The following is a 19,180-nucleotide window of genomic DNA, read 5'->3' as shown; positions in this document are numbered from 1 at the left end:
TGGGAAGACAAACACCATAACTCTAAATGTCTCCCCTTCCTCTTTCCCCCAGCTTTTATTACTGAGCACAACATCATATGGTGTAGGATATCCCTTTGGTCAGTTGGGGTCAGCTGTCCCAGCTGTGTCCCCCAACTTCTTGTGCACCCCACCAGACCACTCTTCAGTGGGGCAGCATGAGGAGCAGAAAAGGTCTTGATGCTGTGTAAGCACTGTTCAGCAACAGCTGAATTAGCCCTGTGGAGAAGTGCATGGACAGTGTGTCATGGCTGGAATTGAGAAGCAACTCAATGAAGGTGTGGTAGGAGTTGCAGTTGTGGCTCTGGCTTCTCAGTTGATCCCCCAGTGTAATGTCCAGCTGGCTGAAAACACAGGGCAGTGGGTAATTCATGAGACGCATGGCCTCACCAACTCCAAGGTTGGACCCATCACTTTTTTCAGTCTTGCAGCAATGATGCAGGAGGGTGTTGTTCAGATCTACGTAATATTCCCCATTCCCAGCTGTGAAAAACTGCAGTGGTGCACAATCTGCACTAGGGAAAGTGAAGGCACCTCAATAAACAGGCTTTTCTCAGTGCTGCTCTGTGCTGGGGACACTTCACACAAATCCAGCTGGGATTTGGTACATTCTTCTGAGCAGCCAAGAACGACAGCCATCCTTTTTCAAATATATTTCCTTTTCTAGTTGTAGAATACGACATCTTTCTCTGGGTTTTCTGTTTCTTTTGCCGTGTTCTGCCTGGCTTGCTGTTCTTTTTCTTCTTCTTGGGGGCATGACATGGCTCTCTCTTTTAAGGCTTTTTCTTTGGATGTTAGAAAGTGCTGAGCCCTTCTGATTTGATGGTGTTTCCAACTTATCCATGATAACCTTGGAAACATGGCCAAACTCTTTTTTTTAAACAATTTCCAACCTCTTTTCAAAAATGGCCTTTCCAAACAGGGTACAGGATATACCTTCAACACCCATCACCCAACGTCACAGGAGCACCTTGAAAACCAGGAAGACCACTGCCAGCCTGGGCTTCATGTACAAGCACAGGTATCCATAGCTTTTCTCCACTACCATTTTGGTGTGGTTTCTTAAAATATCAGGAGTTTGTTGAGCTAAAGATGCACCTTCACAATCACCTTCCTAAAGCGAAAGCAGCCATGCTTGTTCTGGTCAGTCTTTATTTCAATGCTGATCATGTGGCTTATCAGATCTTGTTGTTACTATCACTGGTCCAAACACAGCACAATAAAGGAAGCACAAAGGCCCTGACAAGCTGGTCAGGTAGGTCAGCTGGTCAGAGGTAGAGAGAGTTAAGCCTTCCTGTGATGTCCACCATTAAGAGACATTTCTTTGCAGCAACACCCAGAGAACCCCCCAAGATATGTGCTGGCTGCCTAGTCGTAGAAAAAGTGTAAGGCTTTTCATCCATTTTGCACCTGTTTTCCATGGCTTTCTCGTGTTCTTGTGATGTCACAGGTTCCTGACAGAGCAAGAGCAGGAGGAGGAGCAGGCACACCTGGCTTGTGCAGGTGCTTGTGATGTCTCTGGTAGCTGAGTAGATGATAGGGTAGGATCAGATGGCAAAACTGGCCATTTTGTCTTCATGGAGGTGGTCATGATGCAGGGGATAGGCTGACCTAACCTTGGTGACTCCTCTAGCATAGACAGATTGTCATCTCTCTCATCATGTCCCTGTCCTTCCAATTCCAGAGCCTCATATCTGTTGTATAAGGGCATCTGGGAAGGCAAGGTAGACAAGGAGGAGCTTCTCTCACTGCCCTGAGCAGAGAATTGTTTCCATTCACCACCATCCCTCAAGTCACTGCTTTCTGCCTGGTGAAGTGCAAGATCTCCCTTGTCATGTGTTGACACTCACTGTTCCAGTGAGGGCAGAGTATGGTTCCATGAGTCAACCTCCTTGGACTTCTGGATGCTCCTCAACCTGCCCACTTCCTCCCAAAGCTCAGCCACCAAGCTGAGCAGTTCTTCCACATGGGTGCACATCTCCCACAGATACTCTTGCTACTGGCCAGTTTCTACACCAGTAGAAACCTTGGGCACACCCTGCAGCTGGAGACCTGGATGGCTGCATGTTCCCTTGGGAGCTCTGTCTGGGTAGCTTCACTGGACCCAGTGGGTGCTAATACCACAGAGGATGCAGAGGACACAGCTTTCTGTCAGGTGGTCACCATTGCTTGAATTCCCTGGGGGGTGGGGAGGAATTATGACTGGTCATAAGGGCCTGGGGGCAGATGGTCTGGTTCGTGAAGCCACAGTCCCCCAGCATCTTGGTGTCCTTCAGTAGCTGGCCATCCTTGATGCCACCTGGTCCCTTGCCACTCACACAGCCCAAGGGCTTCAGGGGCCCAGAAATACCCTCAGACTATTCCTGGGGACCTCACAAGCCTTGCGCTCCTCTCAGCACTGCCAACTGCTGCTGCTGCTAGCATCAGGTTTCCACAGTTTGAACTGGCTGCTGATAGCTGATAGCCCAGGAGGAAAAACCTGTCTTGTGCAGGTGCTCATGATGTCCCTGGCGGCTCAGCAGCTGTTTGGGCAGGAGCCAGAATCTGGCTTGTTCAAGTTCTTGTGATGCCATATGTGGCTGAGTAGCTGATAGGCCAAGAGCAGGCACTTGCCTATTGTGGAGGCTTGTCACAGAATCATAGAATATCCTGAGTTGGAGGGGAGCCATGAGGATCATCAAGTCCAACTCCTGACTCCACACAGGGCAATCTAAAAGTTAAACCATATATCTAAAAGAGTGTTGTCCAAACACTTCTTGAACACTGACAGGCCAGGGGCCATGACAACTTCCCTGGAGAGCTTGTTCCAGTGCTTGACCACCCTCTTTTTCCTGATAGCCAATCTGAACTTCCCCAATGCAGCTTTAAGATATTCCCTCATGTCCTATCACTGGACACTAGAGAGAAGACATCAGCACCTCCCTCTCTGCTCCCCCTCATGAGGAAGCTGTAGACAACAATGAGATCACCTCTCAGTCTCCTCTGCTCTGTGCTGAACAAACCTACTATCCTCAGTTACTCCTCATAAGTCATGCCCTCTAGTCCCTTCACCATCTTTGTTGTCCTCCTTTGGACACATTCTAATATTTTTATATCCCTCTTAAATTGTGGAGCCCCAAAACTGCACACAGTACTCAAGGTGAGGCCACACCAATGCTGAGCAGAGTGGGACAATCACTTCTTTCAACCAATTAGCTGTACTGTGCTTAATGCATCCCAACATACAATTGGCCCTTTTGGTTGCCAGAGCACATTGTTGACTACTATAGAGCTTACCATCAACCAAAACCCTCAGATCCCTTTCTGCAGGGCTGCACTCCAGCCTCTTGTCTTCCAGTCTAAAAGTGCATCCATGATTATAGTGTCCCAGGTGCAGAATCCAGCATTTGTCCTTGTTAAGTTTCATATGATCAAATCGTCAGATTGCTCAATGCTCTAATCTATCAAGATCTCTCTGTATGGCCTCTCTACCTGAAGGCAGTGGTCATACCTGCAAGTGTGCCCAGCTAGAAGAACTCTTCAAACAAATACTCATACAAGAACTCTTCAACCTGATCTCCTTCTGTGACAAGGTGACCCGCTTGGTGGATGAGGGGAAGGCTGTGGATGTTGTCTACTTGGCCTTTAGTAAGGCCTTTGACACTGTCTCCCACAGCATTCTCCTGGAGAAACTGACTGCTCATGGCTTGGACGAGTGCAGTCCATGCTGGGTTAAAAACTGGCTGGATGGCTGAGCCCAGAGATTGGTGGTGAATGGAATCAAATCCAGTTGGCGACTGGTCACGAGTGGTGTTCCCCAGGGCTCAGTATTGGGGCCAGTTCTGTTCAGTATCTTTATCCATGATCTGGATGAGGGGATTGAGTACACCCTCAGTGAGTTTGCAGAGAACAATAAGTTGGGCGGGATTGTTGATCTGTCTGAAGGTAGGAAGGCTCTACAGAGGGATCTGGACAGGCTGGATCGATGGGCTGAGGCCAACTGTAGGAGGTTCAACAAGGCTCAGTGCCGGGTTCTGCACTTGGGTCACAACAACGCCATGCAACGCTACAGGCTTGGGGAAGAGTGGCTGGAGAGCTGCCTGGCTGAAAAGGACCTGGGGGTGTTGGTTGACAGCCGGCTGAACATGAGCCAGCAGCATGCTCAGGCGGCCAAGAGGCCCAATGGCATCCTGGCTTGCATGAGAAATAGTGTGGCCAGCAGGACTAGGGAAGTGATCATCCCCTTGTACTCGGCACTGGTGAGGCCACACCTCGAATACTGTGTTCAGTTTTGGGACCCTCACTACAAGAAGGACCTTGAGGTGCTGGAGCATATTGAAGAAGGGCAACAAAGCTGGTGAAGGGTCTAGAGCACAAGTCTTATGAGGAGTGGCTGAGGGAGCTGGGGTTGTTTAGTTTGGAGAAAAGGAAACTGAGGGGAGATCTTGTCACTCTCTACAACTACCTGAAAGTCTCTTTTCCCAAGTAGCAAGTGATAGGATGAGTGGAAATGGGCTCAAATTGCGCCAGGGGAGGTTTAGGTTGGATGTTAGGAAAAATTTCTTCACTGAAAGGGTTTGTCAAGCATTGGAACAGGCTGCCCAGGGAAGTGGTTGAGTCTCTGTCCCTGGAGGAATGTAAAATATGTGCAGACGTGGCGCTTAGGACATGGTTTAGTGGTGTACTTGGCAGTGTTAGGTTTACAGTTGGACTTGATTATCTTAGAGGTCTTTTCCAACCTAAATGATTCTATAATTCTATGTCAGTCTCAAGACGAGAGCAAGATTCCCTTCTGTTGGCAGGTTCCAGGCTGGAGCCCAGTTTGGTGCCTTGGGGGATCCCAGGGCTAACACGTCACTTTTTTTTTTTTTACAGGAACGACAAAGCCTTTACTATTCAGTTTCTTCTTCACATGAAATTGAACAGAATACTTTCTGGCAGGGTCCACAAAGAGCAAAATCAATCAATAAAACAGAAAAATATTCTCTTAAATTATGCAAAAGGAAATCTCAAGAGAGAACACAGTGGATATATTACACTCTGCGGTAGCTGTGGGAATCGGCAACCGGAGGTTTTACATACACGTCTGGACACACTGTAGCCTGCAGAGCAGGAAGGGATTAATCAGAGCCTCACTGCAGCAATGCTGGGTTTAACGCCGTGTGGTAATTTTAATATTTCTGGATCTATAGCTACTGGAGCATGATGAATGGTAAAATTGTGTTTAAAACCCTGTGGTAAATGAGTCAATGTAAATGGGTGTCCCTGACAGGTGAAAGCAAATCTCTCCCTCTCTGTTTCCAATATTGGGTGTAGCGTTCGTTACATATCAAGGTTATACCGGCGGATCTCCAGCCGACCCGGGCTGGGGAAGGAACAGTCAGCACACACAGTGTGGGTGTTCAGCTTCAACGTTTATTGCGCAGTAGCTTACCTTTATACTCCCAGCAGTAGGCGTGTCATGTTATAAGGGGCGGAGACAAGGGAGGGTCGACCCTTAACTCTTTCTGTACAGCGCGTGATCTTCCGGTCGCCAGCCCTTACCTTTACTACATTTCCCCCTCCCTTAGCTCCAGTAGCTCTGGATCTCGCTGGGGAAGCTGCGCGTAAAATAATCGATATGTGGTAAGACTTCTTAATATACGACTCATAGAATGCATAATTAAGTGTAACAGACAGGGTAATAGCACAACAAGGTCAAGAACAAGTAACAAGACTATGAGCCCGGTTATTAAAAGTTTGGGCGTTATTAACATTCCAGCTTTGTAAGCCTGGGATAGTGGAGCTCTGGTTTGACTTGTGGCAGCAACTGTCCTCCTTATCTCTAGTGAAGTAGGGGGTGAACAATAGACAGGTAGAGGCTTGTCCAATAGCCGGCATATACAGACATGCATCCGTTACGTTCATGGATTTTGCCCAATCCAGCCAGTAGTTTGTCGCGGCTCCCTCATTGCTCCCCCACACCATCAGGATGCATAGGGAAATGGTAACCTGTCAAGATAAGACTCAATAAATTGATTAATGTTTATACGGTCGAATATTTAGACTGGGTACCCATTCTAGCATCCCTTTCTCGGTTTGCACACACGCATACCCACGTCCCAGGCAACGGAGGGAATACGGGCCCCTCCATTCACGGGTTTGCAGGTCCCGTACTTGAACCAAAGGGTAAGGCCCTTCGTTCTCATCGAGCCGGAAATGTGCCTGGGTTGCAGTCTGGGTTTTATAGGTGTTCCCTCGAATGGTATGATTTAAGGTAATTAGTGCCGTCATCAACAGACGCTGTGCCCGAAATAAGGGAGGGTCAAGGGGAGGGGGAACCCCTGTTCCTGGACTTATATTTTCCCCCTCCCTAAGTCGGTCGAGTAACCCTTTTAATGTGCGATGCGCACGTTCTACAATGCTTTGGCCCGTACTGTTGTAGGGAATGCCATGACTCAACTGAATATCCCAGCGCGTGCAAAAGTCCTTTGTCTTCTTGCTGACATATGCTGCTCCATTATCTGTTTTAATTTTTTGTGGGATGCCAAGTTGCGCCATACAGTCCTGCCAATGTAAAATAACTGGGAGAGCATTTTGTTTAGCATGCATAGTGGCTAAAATAACTCCACTGCAGGTATCAACTGACATGCAGATACTTACGTGGATTAAAGGGTTCATAAATCGTAACATCAGACTGCCATATTTGGTTGGGCTGCAACCCTCGAGGGTTTACCCCTGCCTCCCAGAGGGGACCTTTGGAACACACAGGATAAGCAACAATCACAGAGCGAGCATCTTGCAAAGTAATACCAGTTCTCTTTCCCACTGCCCCAGGGGTAAGGGGTCCCTCTGGTAGCTCAGGTATCACTGGCAGTGCCGGGGGAGCCCTACCACCCCCCCTAGATGTCGTCAGCCGTGACGCCGGTTCTCCTTGTTCCTCAGATCTTTTCCTGCGCTCCGCTCTCTGTGTGTCCAGCACCCGTCGATCACTGGGATGCAACGGGGCGTCCTCAGAAGGTGATGGTGTCTTGCCCTCCTTTTCTCCTTCCCGCCATCTTCCTTCACGTAGTTCGCAATACGGCTGGGATCCCACATTGGCCCCCGGGACCCAATCCAGCAACCTATCGGTCACCTCCCTTTCCACACATTGTTGCAACTCGCCCCAGGGGTACTGAGTAGGTGGCGGATCCACCGGTGCAGAAGGTGCCGAAGGTTCCGTGGGCGGCTGCTCTAGACTCCCTACTCATAACGGGAACACCTTTCCCAACTCCTTTGTTCCCGCTGCGCCATAGCCTCCCTGTGCCTCCCCTTCCTCTGTTGGCTCAGTCCCCAGTAACAACGGCCCCGTCTGTGCCCCACAGGCCACCCCTTCAACTCGAGTTCACACTGGAGTTCCAGCCTGTCCAGTACAGCAGTACAGAAAAACAGCAGAGATGCCCTGGCCATCTGCCAGCCCAGGCACATAGCCATTGCTGTTATCAAAATGTTCCCAGGCACAGCGGAGTAAGATGATAAGCAGTTCAGCAGTACAGCAAGCAGCGAAAGCAAAAAGCAGCCGCTAACGAGCATTAGACTCTAATATACAGTAAGGCAAGCAAGCCCCGTGGCAAGCACAGAAACCTGCCGATTAATAGCTAAACAGCAATACCTGCTATAACTTCGATCTAGCACGTTCCAATTAAATCTGTCGTTATCTCGAACCCTTTGTACCCTATATTGGGCGCCAAAAAAACCTGTTGTGGTTTAACCCCAGCTAGCAACTAAGCACCACACAGCCGCTTGCTCACTCCCCCCCGGTGGGATGGGGGAGAGAATCGGAAGAGTAAAAGTAAGAAAACTCATGGGTTGAGATAAAAACAGTTTAATGGGTAAAGCAAAAGCCGCGCGCACAAGCAAAGCAAAGCAAGGAATTCATTCACTACTTCCCATAGGCAAGCAGGTGTTCAGCCATCCTCAGGAAAGCAGGGCTCCATCATGCGTAACAGTTACTTGGGAAGACAAACGCCATCACTCCAAACGTCCCCCCCTTCCTTCTTCTTCCTCCAGCTTTATATGCTGAGCATGATGTCATATGGTATGGCATAGCCCTTTGGCCAGTCTGGGTCAGCCCCCGCTGGCTGTGCTCCCTCCCAGCCAGCCTGTGTCCCCTCCGAGACAAAACCCGTTGGCTTTTTGTTCCCAGGAACTTCATGCCCCATCAGTGCACTACGTGCGGCAAGCCAGCACCGCTTTGCCGCAAACCCCTTCTTGAGCACCCTTTCTACTGTTCCCCAGGCGCGAAGCCTGTCACTGGCTCCTCCAACATTGCTTATGATCGCTTCTGTCAGCTTGTTGCGTATTTCCCCCAATTTGGGGTGTCCAAAAACTTCTGTGGGAGCGCCGAGCACTCCCCGGCGTAGCATCTATTGGATGCAGTCGCCCGTGGGCCTTTTCCTTATCGCCCCATCCTCGCCCACCTCCGTCGCTACCGACTTTAATACCTTTACGAGTTCTGCGAGCTCCATCGCTGCTACCTGCAGCCGATCACATCGGGGTCACCACTATGTAGCGTTCGTTACATATCAAGGTTATACCGGCGGATCTCCAGCCGACCCGGGCTGGGGAAGGAACAGTCAGCACACATAGTGTGGGTGTTCAGCCTCAACGTTTATTGCGCAGTAGTTTACCTTTATACTCCCAGCAGTAGGCGTGTCATGTTATAAGGGGCGGAGACAAGGGAGGGTCGACCTTTCACTCTTTCCATACAGCGAGTGATCTTCCAGTCGTCAGCCCTTATCTTTACTACAATTGGGATCCTAAAAAACATAACATCCACTTGTACTTTTGCCATCCATGTAAAGGCTTGCTCATTAAGAAAACGGACTGTCTCAGTTATACCAGCAGCAGCCGCAGTGAGACACAGTGACAGTGTTCAGGGCTCTCTAATCTACTGCTAGTCACCACTTGACATTAGGTTTCTCTACCAGCCATGGAGGAGAATTGTAGCAGGAATGAGACTTGACCACGTTTCCCCGTCATTCCAGCTCTTTTATCAATTCAGGAATGGCGTATTGTGGGATAAAGGGGCAGGACCTGGACCTCATGCTAATGACCTGTTTGCAACAGGTTCACAGTCAGCGATGCATTGATGCAAGGTAAACTGTGGGTAGAGCACATGGTGCCCCTATTTCCCATTTTCCTCCTGAGTCCACCCACAACTGACCCTTCAATACATCCATACCTAACATATTACAGGGACCTAGAAGTAAGGCCGGACTGTCCATCCATTAGACAGAATTAATTTAGCCCTGACCAGTGGGTGGGTGGTGATTTGCCATGACCACCTATAAGAGAAACAAATTGCTTGTGAAGTAGAGGCTGTCCTTTGTTAGGTGTCCTTATCTACCATCGACATTTGGGCTCCTGTGTCAATGAGGAATGTTGTAAATTAGCAATAACTAACTGCAACCATCAGCACAGGTCTGGGAGCATCAGCAGTGGGAGCAGTGGCCCCGAGGACTTCCACTGGATCAAGCCGTGCGCCCAGTTTCCCGCATATTGGCGGTCTAGATTCATTGCATGTTGGGATCCACTTCTGCCTTGGTGAACTGCAGGCACTGGAAGAGGAACCATGCAATGACATGGGGCACATATGCACATCTAGGTTCCCACAGCTGAAGAGGGACATGGGTGACCTTTTTGCTGAGACCTGGCAGCTCTCCCAAGTACAGAAACATTCATAACTTATCTGGGCAATTTCCCCAGGACACAAAAACACTTAGAATACCTTGGGAGAACCTTACGTAAAATTGCACATGGATAAACTCTTGCCACATTGTCAACGTTTATTCCTTCAAGGAAACAGACATCAAGAACTTACCTCCAGGATGCCCCCAGGGCTCAACGGCATCCAGTCAAGAAGCTGCCACCCCCATCATCTAGAAGCAAGGACAGATGAGAGACATTTCAATAGCATGTTGGGCTCCATGCCTTAGTGAACTGTAGGCACTGGAAGGCCTGAAAGGTAACAACATGGGAGCACTGAAGGGTTACTGTTGTTACTGGAAGGTAACAACATGGGAGCCAGATATAGGTACAGCTTATCAGTCTTTTAGCTGCTTGTGAACAGAGGCAGTGGCATCTTTCAGTGTGTGTGTACCCACGCAGTAGGAACAGAACTGTAAGGCTCCCCGTGTGAAGCCAGAAAGGTGCTTTGAGCCAAAAGAACTTTTATGATCATTTACGTCTCTTGGTCAGACCCTCTGTTTGTTCCAGGCAGCAGGTAAGCACTCAAACTTGTCTGAAAGCCGGCATTAAAGGGCCCAAATGGAGGTATAATTTAAACAGATCCTAAGAAACTAATTAGGGTGCTAGTAAGGGCTGCTGATTTAACAGCAGTGAAGACGAAGATTTGGTGCAGAGGTTCATTACAAAGCACCCCAAAGTTTCAAACAAACAGCCTCGCTGGAGCACTCTGAAGCCAAGGCCCTGTTTCCTCTTTGCAGCATCTGCATCTTCACAAAGCTCCTAACTCATAATAGTGCCTGGGCTGCACTGTTATGTTGGAGTGCATCACCAGTGTCAAGATGGTGAATGTACAGGTAAAGGTTTGCTATGATTTTTTTCAACTGCACTGACAGCCCTGCAGAGAGGAGAAAAGGCCAGTATGGTGTAGAGAAGCCCAGTAACTGTTTGTACCTGCCCCGCTTGCCCTTGCGTTTGCATTGATTCTGCAACAAGGCAGGAGGCTTTTTAGGAAAAGTGCAGTGAACACAGAGCTGGCAGTGCTAATTTCACCCAAGAATGAGACATTCTTGAAGTGGTAAAATGCCTGCTGTTTTGTTTTATCCATGGGAGGATTTTAGGAGTCCATTTTTGCTCTTGGCTGACTGCCCCTTGTTCCCTGAGATGGATTTACTGGGATGTTTTGGAGCTGGAGCCTCCCCTCCAGTACTCCAAGCCCTAGGGTGGGAGAGAAGCAGCACAACCCCCTGTTAACAAACACACAGTGCAGTACACAGAAGGAGTTGCAGTGCAGTGCTCTAAGACTTGAGTTATTTCCAGAGAAATTAACAAGTCAAATCAAAAGGAAAGGGCATAGATGCTCTCAGGGTATTTGAGATGTGGTTCATCAGGCCCATTTAATCAAAAGTGAACCAGAGTAAGACCAAGTATGAATCAGCATGATGATTCAATATAATTTATATCTCGTTTTGAAAATCCCAAAAAGACATCTGAGCAGTTTGTTTCTCTTTCCATATTTCTAAATAGATGCAAAGTAAGAATGAGTCACTGACTAAAAATAAAACCATATCTTTTTATATCCTTAAGTAGGAAGTGGGATGTGCTACATTAATCAAGTCTTGATTGGAAGCCCTGTATAGGTTGGGTGTACTGAAAAGGGAGACCTGATAAAGCTTTCCTTTCTCAGGCAATTTTCCCTCTCAGGAATTCTTCAGCAAGAAAGAGAAACCTTTGGTAAGAAACTGTCACAGGGAATATCTTTGATGGGCTCTTACTTTCTATGTACACATGAATCAAATTGTGATTTGCCAAGGTTTCCTTGAGACAGTTCCTAACTTTGTGGGTACCTAGTGCACCATAGTAGAACAACAAAGTATTATGGCCCCTAAATATTTTATACTGTTGTCTGTATTTCACCATGCATGTGCTCAGATCATGTATTTTACCATGCACGTGCTCAGATCATGTATGTAAGTTTTGCCCCATTAAAGTTAGACTTTTGTTTTTTGGCCCTATTGGTCATGGCCTGCTGTCAAGAGCTGTTAAAGTTAATAGAAATTGCAAAGGAGCAGAGGAGTTGCCACACTCTGTCATCTGCCTCACAACCTTCAAAGCACTGCATTTGTACATCATCCGCCAAGCCAACTCAGGGGGTCCTGTTGCCTGGATTTGCCTATACCACGGTAAATCACAGCAAGCCTTCTGATTATTTGAGGAAACCAACTATGAGCCCTGATTGTCTGTTGTCTTTTCTCCCCTCCTTCCCTCAATGCTGTGCCACTATCAACCACATATACAAAGCGTCAAGATTAAACCAGCTTTGGGGAGAATCCTTCTCTAGTCCCTATGACTCATCTTGCATGAGGTTATACATAGGGGATGTTTGTGCATGGGGAACCATTTAACTGCATGCAGTGGTTTGTCTGTCGTCTAGTGTCCAATAAAACACACTGGTGACATTAGTCTCTTATAGCTGCTAAGTGACATTCAGGGGTTTGGCTTTTTAAAAATGCTTCCTTCATTTGGCTTTACCAGCTTATACAACAGGACCACTATGACTTCCTTGTTTAACATGGACCTTATGACTTAGTAAGTTGCTCTGATATCATCTGACTTTGTAATTTTGAAGGTATCACTGCATTCCATGGCCTTGTTTGGAGATATTGTAACCTATTATGCTCCTTGTGGCCTAATCAGTAATAGATCTTTAAGATACAGAGCCTCTGCAGTTGGAGTTGTAATTCATCAATCACATTTTTTAGGTGTGGATGTCACTAATTCATTTTTAAAAGGGGTGGAAAGGAGGACCCTGGGAACTGCCGACCTGTCAGCCTCATCTCTGTGCCTGGGAAGATCATGGAACAGGTCCTCCTAGAAGCCATGCTAAGGCACATGGAGGACAGGGAGGTGATTCGAGACAGCCAGCATGACTTCACCAAGGGCAAGTCTTGCCCAACCAACCTAGTGGCCTTTTGTGATGGAGTGACTACATCAGTGGACAAGGGAAGAGCTACAGGTGTCATCTATCTGGACTTCTGTAAGGTCTTTGGCACGGTCCCCCACAACATCCTTCTCTCTAAATTGAGGAGATATGAATCTGATGGATGGACTGTTCAGTGGATGCAGAACTGGTTGGATGGTCACAGCCAGAGGGTAGTGTTCGATGGCTCAATGTCCGGATGGAGATCAGTGACAACTGGTGTCCCTCAGGGGTCCGTATTGGGATCAAGTGCACTCTCAGCAAATTTGCAGATGGCACCAAGCTGAGTGGCGTGGTTGACATGCCTGAGGGATGGGATGCCATCCAGAGGGACCTGGACAAGCTTGGATGTGGGCCCATGTGAACCTCATGAGGTTCAACAAGGCCAAGTGCAAGGTCCTGCACCTGGGTTGGGGCAACCCCCAGTATCAATACAGGCTGGGGAATGAAGGGATTGAGAGCAGCCCTGCCGAGAAGGACTTGGGGGTACTGGTGGATGAAAAGCTGGACATGAGCTGGCAATGTGCTCTCCAACCCAGAAAGCCAACCATATCCTGGGCTGCATCAAAAGAAGTGTGGCCAGCAGGTTGAGGGAGGTGATTCTGCCCCTCTACTCTGCTCTGGTGACACCCCACCTGCAGTACTGGCCAGAGGAGGGCCACAAAAATGATCAGAGGGCTGGAACACCTCTCTTTTGAGGAAAGGCTGAGAGAGGTGGGGTTGTTCAGCCTGGAGAAGAGAAGGCTGCAGGGAGACCTTATTGTGGCCTTTCAATACTTAAAGGGGGCTTATAAGAAAGATCGGGACAGACTTTTTAATAGTGCCTGTAGCAATAGGACAAGGGGTAATGGTTTTAAACTAAAGGAGGGTGTATTTAGACTAGGTACAAGGAAGAAATATTTTACGCTGAGGGTGGTGAAGCAGAGGAACAGGTTGCCCAGAGAGATGGTAGATGCCCCATCCCTGGAAACATTCAAGGTCAGGTTGGAGGGGGCTCTGAGCAACCTGATCTAATTGCAGATGTCCCTGCTCATTGCAGTGGGGGTTGGTCTAGATGACCTTTAAAGGTCCCTTCCAACCCAAACTATTCTATTTTTCTATGATTCTATATGTTTCTGCCTGTCTTTTCACACAGCACAATAGCGAGGCTGTAACCTAGCCTGAGGCAAACCACTGATGTCAGTGGTGCTAGCAGAGACCTGAGAAAAGAGACCGAGACTGCTGGTGTTTCAAAGCACTGCACACAGCTGTGAATCCTTACGCAAATATGAGATAATTTATTAAAAATGGGATGATAACAGGGACTGTAGAAAACTATTTTTGCTTCAACACAGACCCATTTTTTTCAGCTACTATAATGCAAATAAGTTTGACTGAAATAGGAGCCCTAAAACAGTCCCTTGTTCAGTTTTTCTCAGTGTCTGTGATTTCTAGTTACCTTTTTTGTCTACCACTGCATCTTAGGGCTGGAAAAGGTCAAAGTGATCAAATTTCATCTGAGTTGGGAGAAACACGAGCTTTAAGAGGGCATACACACACTCATGGGGCTAGAGCTGGGTTCTGATCTCCCCCCTCTGCAATAATTTCATAACAAAGACAGAAACCTAAATCAGCATATGCAAGAGTTCACTTCTTGAAATAAGTTCACACTTACTTAGAAGTGTACAGGCAAGCCAATGCAGCACAGACCCTGCAGTGGAGACGTGCAGCAGAGAAGTCACTTGTTCTTCACCTCCTTATGCTTCAGTAGAAAGGTCCGAGACACACAAGGGGAAAGAACAACGCCATGTGCATTACGCGAGAACTGAATGAAGGGCCATAGTTAAAGTGTGCTATTGGGTAGGCACCAGCCAATTTTCACCAAAACTGTGGTTTTGTCAGATGGATGATATTAGGCATATCTGCTAGATGTTTCAATTCCTTGCTTACCTGTCCTTGATAAGATGATCTCTCTTAAAATATCAGATCCAGCAAATTTAACAGATAGGCATTTTTATGATCCATAACAGGGGTGACTATTTTGCTATCCATGTTTATGCACGCATGCCTTTGAACAGAACCTATGGCCAGCTAGATAAAGAAAGCTGCATGCCACATGATAAGTAAAAAGAGAGAATCTACTGTACTATGTAGCTAAATCACTGATGCTTCCCTTTGACCACAGTTCCTGGATTATTAACCTCAACAAAATTTAATTAGAACAACACAATAGCCACAGAATAAGCTTGTCAAAAGGCACGTGGACATTATAAAGTGCTGTTCCCCTCTGTGAGTCACAGTCCCTATAACACTTGCAAATAACCTTGCAAAGGAACAGCGGTGCTTAAAGATCATCTTTGCATATCTTAAAAAAATGAGTGTTTTATACTATTTATATTTAAGCTCTTGTGGCTAATCATGTTAATTCAAGCAATGGTTAAGGGTCATCGAGTTAATAATGATGGGTCATCTGCAATTACCATCTTGTATATTCCTGCTTAGAAAGACCTCAATTATGTGTGCTCAACTTCAGAATAACTAACTGAACAAAGCTAAAATCAGGGCTTGAACTGCTTCATTCTGTGCCCTTACATAGTAGCACATCTTCTCTGTAACTAGTGCTGTGCTATTTAGGATTAGTCCAGTCCTTCTCTCATTTAATCCAGCCAACCATATAAGCAAATCAAATTACTGTATGTTTCAATGGCTGTGCCTACAGGTAGATGCTTTGGCCACAAATAGAGAGCAAGGATTGAATGGGAAGAAAAAAAGAGGTTGTTTACTATTCTTCTTTATGTTACAATAACACAAAGACTTTTACTATTACTTGAATGTGCTCAATGTAAAGAAATAAATAAGTAAGCACCAGAACATTAAGTTTTTTTTACTTGGAGCAATCGCATTTGTCAGAAATTAATTTGATTGCTCTAAACAGACTGTGAAATTTAGGATATTACAGGCAAACAGGGCCCTCTGGAAAGCATGTAGGCTGGCAGGGATGACCAAGACCTTGACATAGTAGACAAGATATAAAGAGACAAGGTATAAAATCTTTTTTCTGCCAGGATCTGAGAAATATGTGTTAACTATGTCAGCTTATGTTCTTAAAACATATCTATTTCTTGATTTTTGAAAAAGAGATAGAATGAAATTTAATATCAGGCATTCAAAAAGAGTGAGAACTTGCTGTAATTTTCTATGCTTAGTTGAATAGTTACAATTTGATTCAGCCCATAAAGACCAAGGCTGGGAAAGCATCTGCTTGAAACAATGTGCATTTTTAATTTGTGTTTCACTGGGACCAGGATGCCTCCCTGGGGAGGAGGGATGGAGAGATATTTTGCTTATTTCTATTGCTGTTTGCCCTTTCTCCTCCTTTCTGTTTTTACTTCTCAAGACCTTTACCAAACAATCAAAATGAAAATGAGAAAAGCTTTAAATAACATAATACTGAAAATAATGGTTTATTTCGTTTAACAGATTTATAATTGATAACATAACAAAGCTATTTGTGTTCATCAGCCTCATGGAGAAATGGAGCATAAGCATAAAGGGTTTTGGTTAAGCCTTTAAGGGTTTTAGGATATACATTATACATTAAAGGAGGCAATACTTAAATGGCCCAATGGACATATGCCAAACACTCAGATAATCTGATAACAAAAAGTTGTTACCAGCAAAAGATGCTGGTCCCCACCCCCTGAGCATGGCCTGCCCACGCATGGGCTTATCAGACACTGGGAATTACTGTGCAGAAGGCAGTTGTGTTCAACAGTATTGTAAGTAGCTGGAATATACTGAAAGATCCTGGGTTTCAAACACTGGAAGTAATGTATTTTTGCTAAATAATCATAGAAGAATTTTTCAATGTCTGGGCAAAGGCTGGGGAGCAAGGGAAGAGCCGAAGTGAATAATGACAGAGCAGCATGCTAGCTGAATGCATTGCTTGGGCTTAAGGCTAGAGTTGTCCATACCTACAGCCAAATAATGGACAAATACACACTTTGTTAAAGTCTGGAGCTATTTAAAACTCAATTGATCATTTCTGCTGGGAAAAAAACCCCCTAGGTTTAGGGAGTTTGATTTTGATGTGATCCATTATTATCTCTCAAACCACTCCTGCTTCTGATCAAGCAGAAGCAGGCCCTGGATATGTCACACCACCCAGCTGCTTAAAACTTGAGCAAAAGTAAGTTAAAAATTTTGGGGAGCCTTATTATTCACTTTGCTTAGCCATGCTTTCTTCACTGGTATGGAAAGTGGATTTGTTCAATCTACACATACAATTTTTCATGGGCGCTAGCAGATGGGAGTTAATGGGGTTTAACTGCTGACAGCTCTCTTGGCAACTGTCAAATTTCTTACCCCCAGTTCAGGACTTCTTACTGTTTCAGGACTCCGCTGTGTAGTGTGGATGGGCAGTGCCCAATAGTGGCCCTCCCTGTGAGGAAGGCAAGGCGAAACACTTCTGAAATAAAAAAGATACTTATTCTGATTAAAAAAAAAACAACTTGGAAAATTGCCTGACTGGGAGCAATTGAGGGACATAAAGTAGTCAAGTAAAAAGCAATTTCAGGTAATCTCTGGAGAGCCCTGCTGGGATAAACTAATTTCGTGTCTCAGTTAATGCAGCAGGCGATGAACTGAGGCAGCTGAAAAGCCAGAGCGTATTCATTTCAGATAATTCTATTACAGAAAGGGGAAAAAGAGGCCTAATCTCCATGAGGACAGGAAGGGCAGCTGAGGGAACTCATCTGCCCCCATAAGCACCTCCAGGACTTTTTTTGGGCACCCTAATGAAGCAGAGGAGCTCAGGACCAGAGGGAAAGCGTCAGCAGCTTTGTACCAGGCATCCGTATTCCGGAGCAGAGGTCCTCTCATACAAGTCAGTAAAGAGCTGAGGATGGAGAAACAAAATGATGTAAAACTGAGATTGGTTAAGAATGGAGGAGATACAGAGCTATGTTAACCAGGCGCTTGGTGGCATATGAGTTCCATCTGGTGAATAGTTCCTAGTGTAGGTTGGAAGGACAATACTGACATGCACATGTTAGGAGTTTCTATGCCAACAGGCACATGGGAAAATACCTGGGCCTCAGCTTACATAGCCCAATGAAACCTTTTGCTTCCTACTGCCACACATATAGAAGACCTCCAGAGAAGGAGAGACAGAATGATTTATAGGTAAATTTAGAAACACATGCATGAAAGAGAGTAAAAAGTAATACTAACTTCAGAAAGGAAGTGGTGGAATTTTGTTTTCCTTGATTCAGATTTCAAGATAAGGCGAGGAAACAGGAAGAAGATGTTTGTAATTGTCAAGCCTATTTGAAAACACAGAGCCATGCTGCATCACCTCTCTTGGGTGACATGATAACAAAATCTAACCATTTTGTAAGATACAGAATGATCAGACCTCTGTGGACCTCATCGTCATCACATCATCTCTCTCTTCCTTTCTCTTTTCTGTGTGCATATATGTATGTGTATTATATACATTATATATAAAGTGTGTGTATAAAAATATTGAAAATATAATCTTTCCAATTTCATACCAAAGCAAGAAAATCTCCCCATTTGGGTGGGTTATCCTGCAATTCCCACTTTTTTTTGTGAAACATCTCTTGCTGGCAGGTACAGCAGGCAGAATTCTGAGACGCCATGGTACTGGCACATTTGGGCACTGACACCAGCAAAATAGCTTCTTATGAGCTCAAGGGAAAGCCTTTATCGTAAAACAAATTAACTGATGGATATTATAAACTGAAAAGATGAAAACTTACCTGATCTGTGAACCTTTTACCCATCATTCCAACAATGGTCTCTGAATGCTTTCAAAATCTTCTCACTAGTATCAGTTTATCAGCAGCTGGCTGCAAACCACAAGCTGCAGTCAGGTGCAAACTCCTCAGCATTCAGAGAGGGCATCTGAACAGACATTTGGACTCCGATCCAGCCATACCCTGCAGCCATACTAATGACCTTGAGAAAGGACAAGCCCTAAACACTAATAATTAGAGTTTCCTAGGCCATGGATTTCTCCCAGATGGTCATTAATCCCCAGAAAATGCATGCTGTGCCTCAGTTGTTAATGCCTAATTAACTCCATAATGGAAACACCTCTGTCATAGCTACAGGTTGTTCTCTTTCCCCTTAAATGTGTAGAAGACTGATACTTCTCAATCAAGGTGTATGCTTTCCAAGAGGCACAGCAGACTGTAAGCCTATCAGTTACACTCCAGTTACTGGGAAAAAGGATCCCTGTGGAGTATAGGTATGTCAGATGACACTTTGTACAGCTGCAGGAAATGCATTAGCCATTAAAAACCTGTTGATCCCAGGACTGTATATGCATTCCAGATCCCTGTATCCAATGTTCCCTTGGAAGCTATAATGCAGGGGAAGGCTGTCAGCTTTAGTAACTTTTCTTGCAAAATACACTTTCCCAGGACTTCCTTCAGCTGTTGCACCTCATGTGACCTTCCAGGATTCCTGAGAATGGTGCTTGTCACTGAACCA

The 19,180-nt window shown here is 45.9% G+C and overlaps 1 protein-coding gene across 1 annotated transcript in view; it reads left to right on the top strand.

Moving 5' to 3' along the window:
- The first annotated feature begins 5,198 nt into the window (after positions 1 to 5,198).
- The window catches only part of BICD2 (BICD cargo adaptor 2), a 136,824-nt gene continuing 122,842 nt past the window's right edge, over positions 5,199 to 19,180 (top strand). Inside the window, exon 1 of the mRNA XM_087742920.1 lies at positions 5,199 to 5,622. The gene's annotated coding sequence lies outside the window, so the exon portion shown is untranslated. The remainder of the gene's footprint in view (positions 5,623 to 19,180) is intronic.

Source organism: Nipponia nippon, unplaced genomic scaffold, assembly GCF_047370975.1.
Source record: "Nipponia nippon isolate SJK-2023a ecotype South Korea unplaced genomic scaffold, ASM4737097v1 scaffold_9, whole genome shotgun sequence".
In the NCBI taxonomy this organism is placed as follows: Eukaryota; Metazoa; Chordata; class Aves; order Pelecaniformes; family Threskiornithidae; genus Nipponia; species Nipponia nippon.
This window is presented reverse-complemented; position numbering and strand designations above follow the sequence as displayed.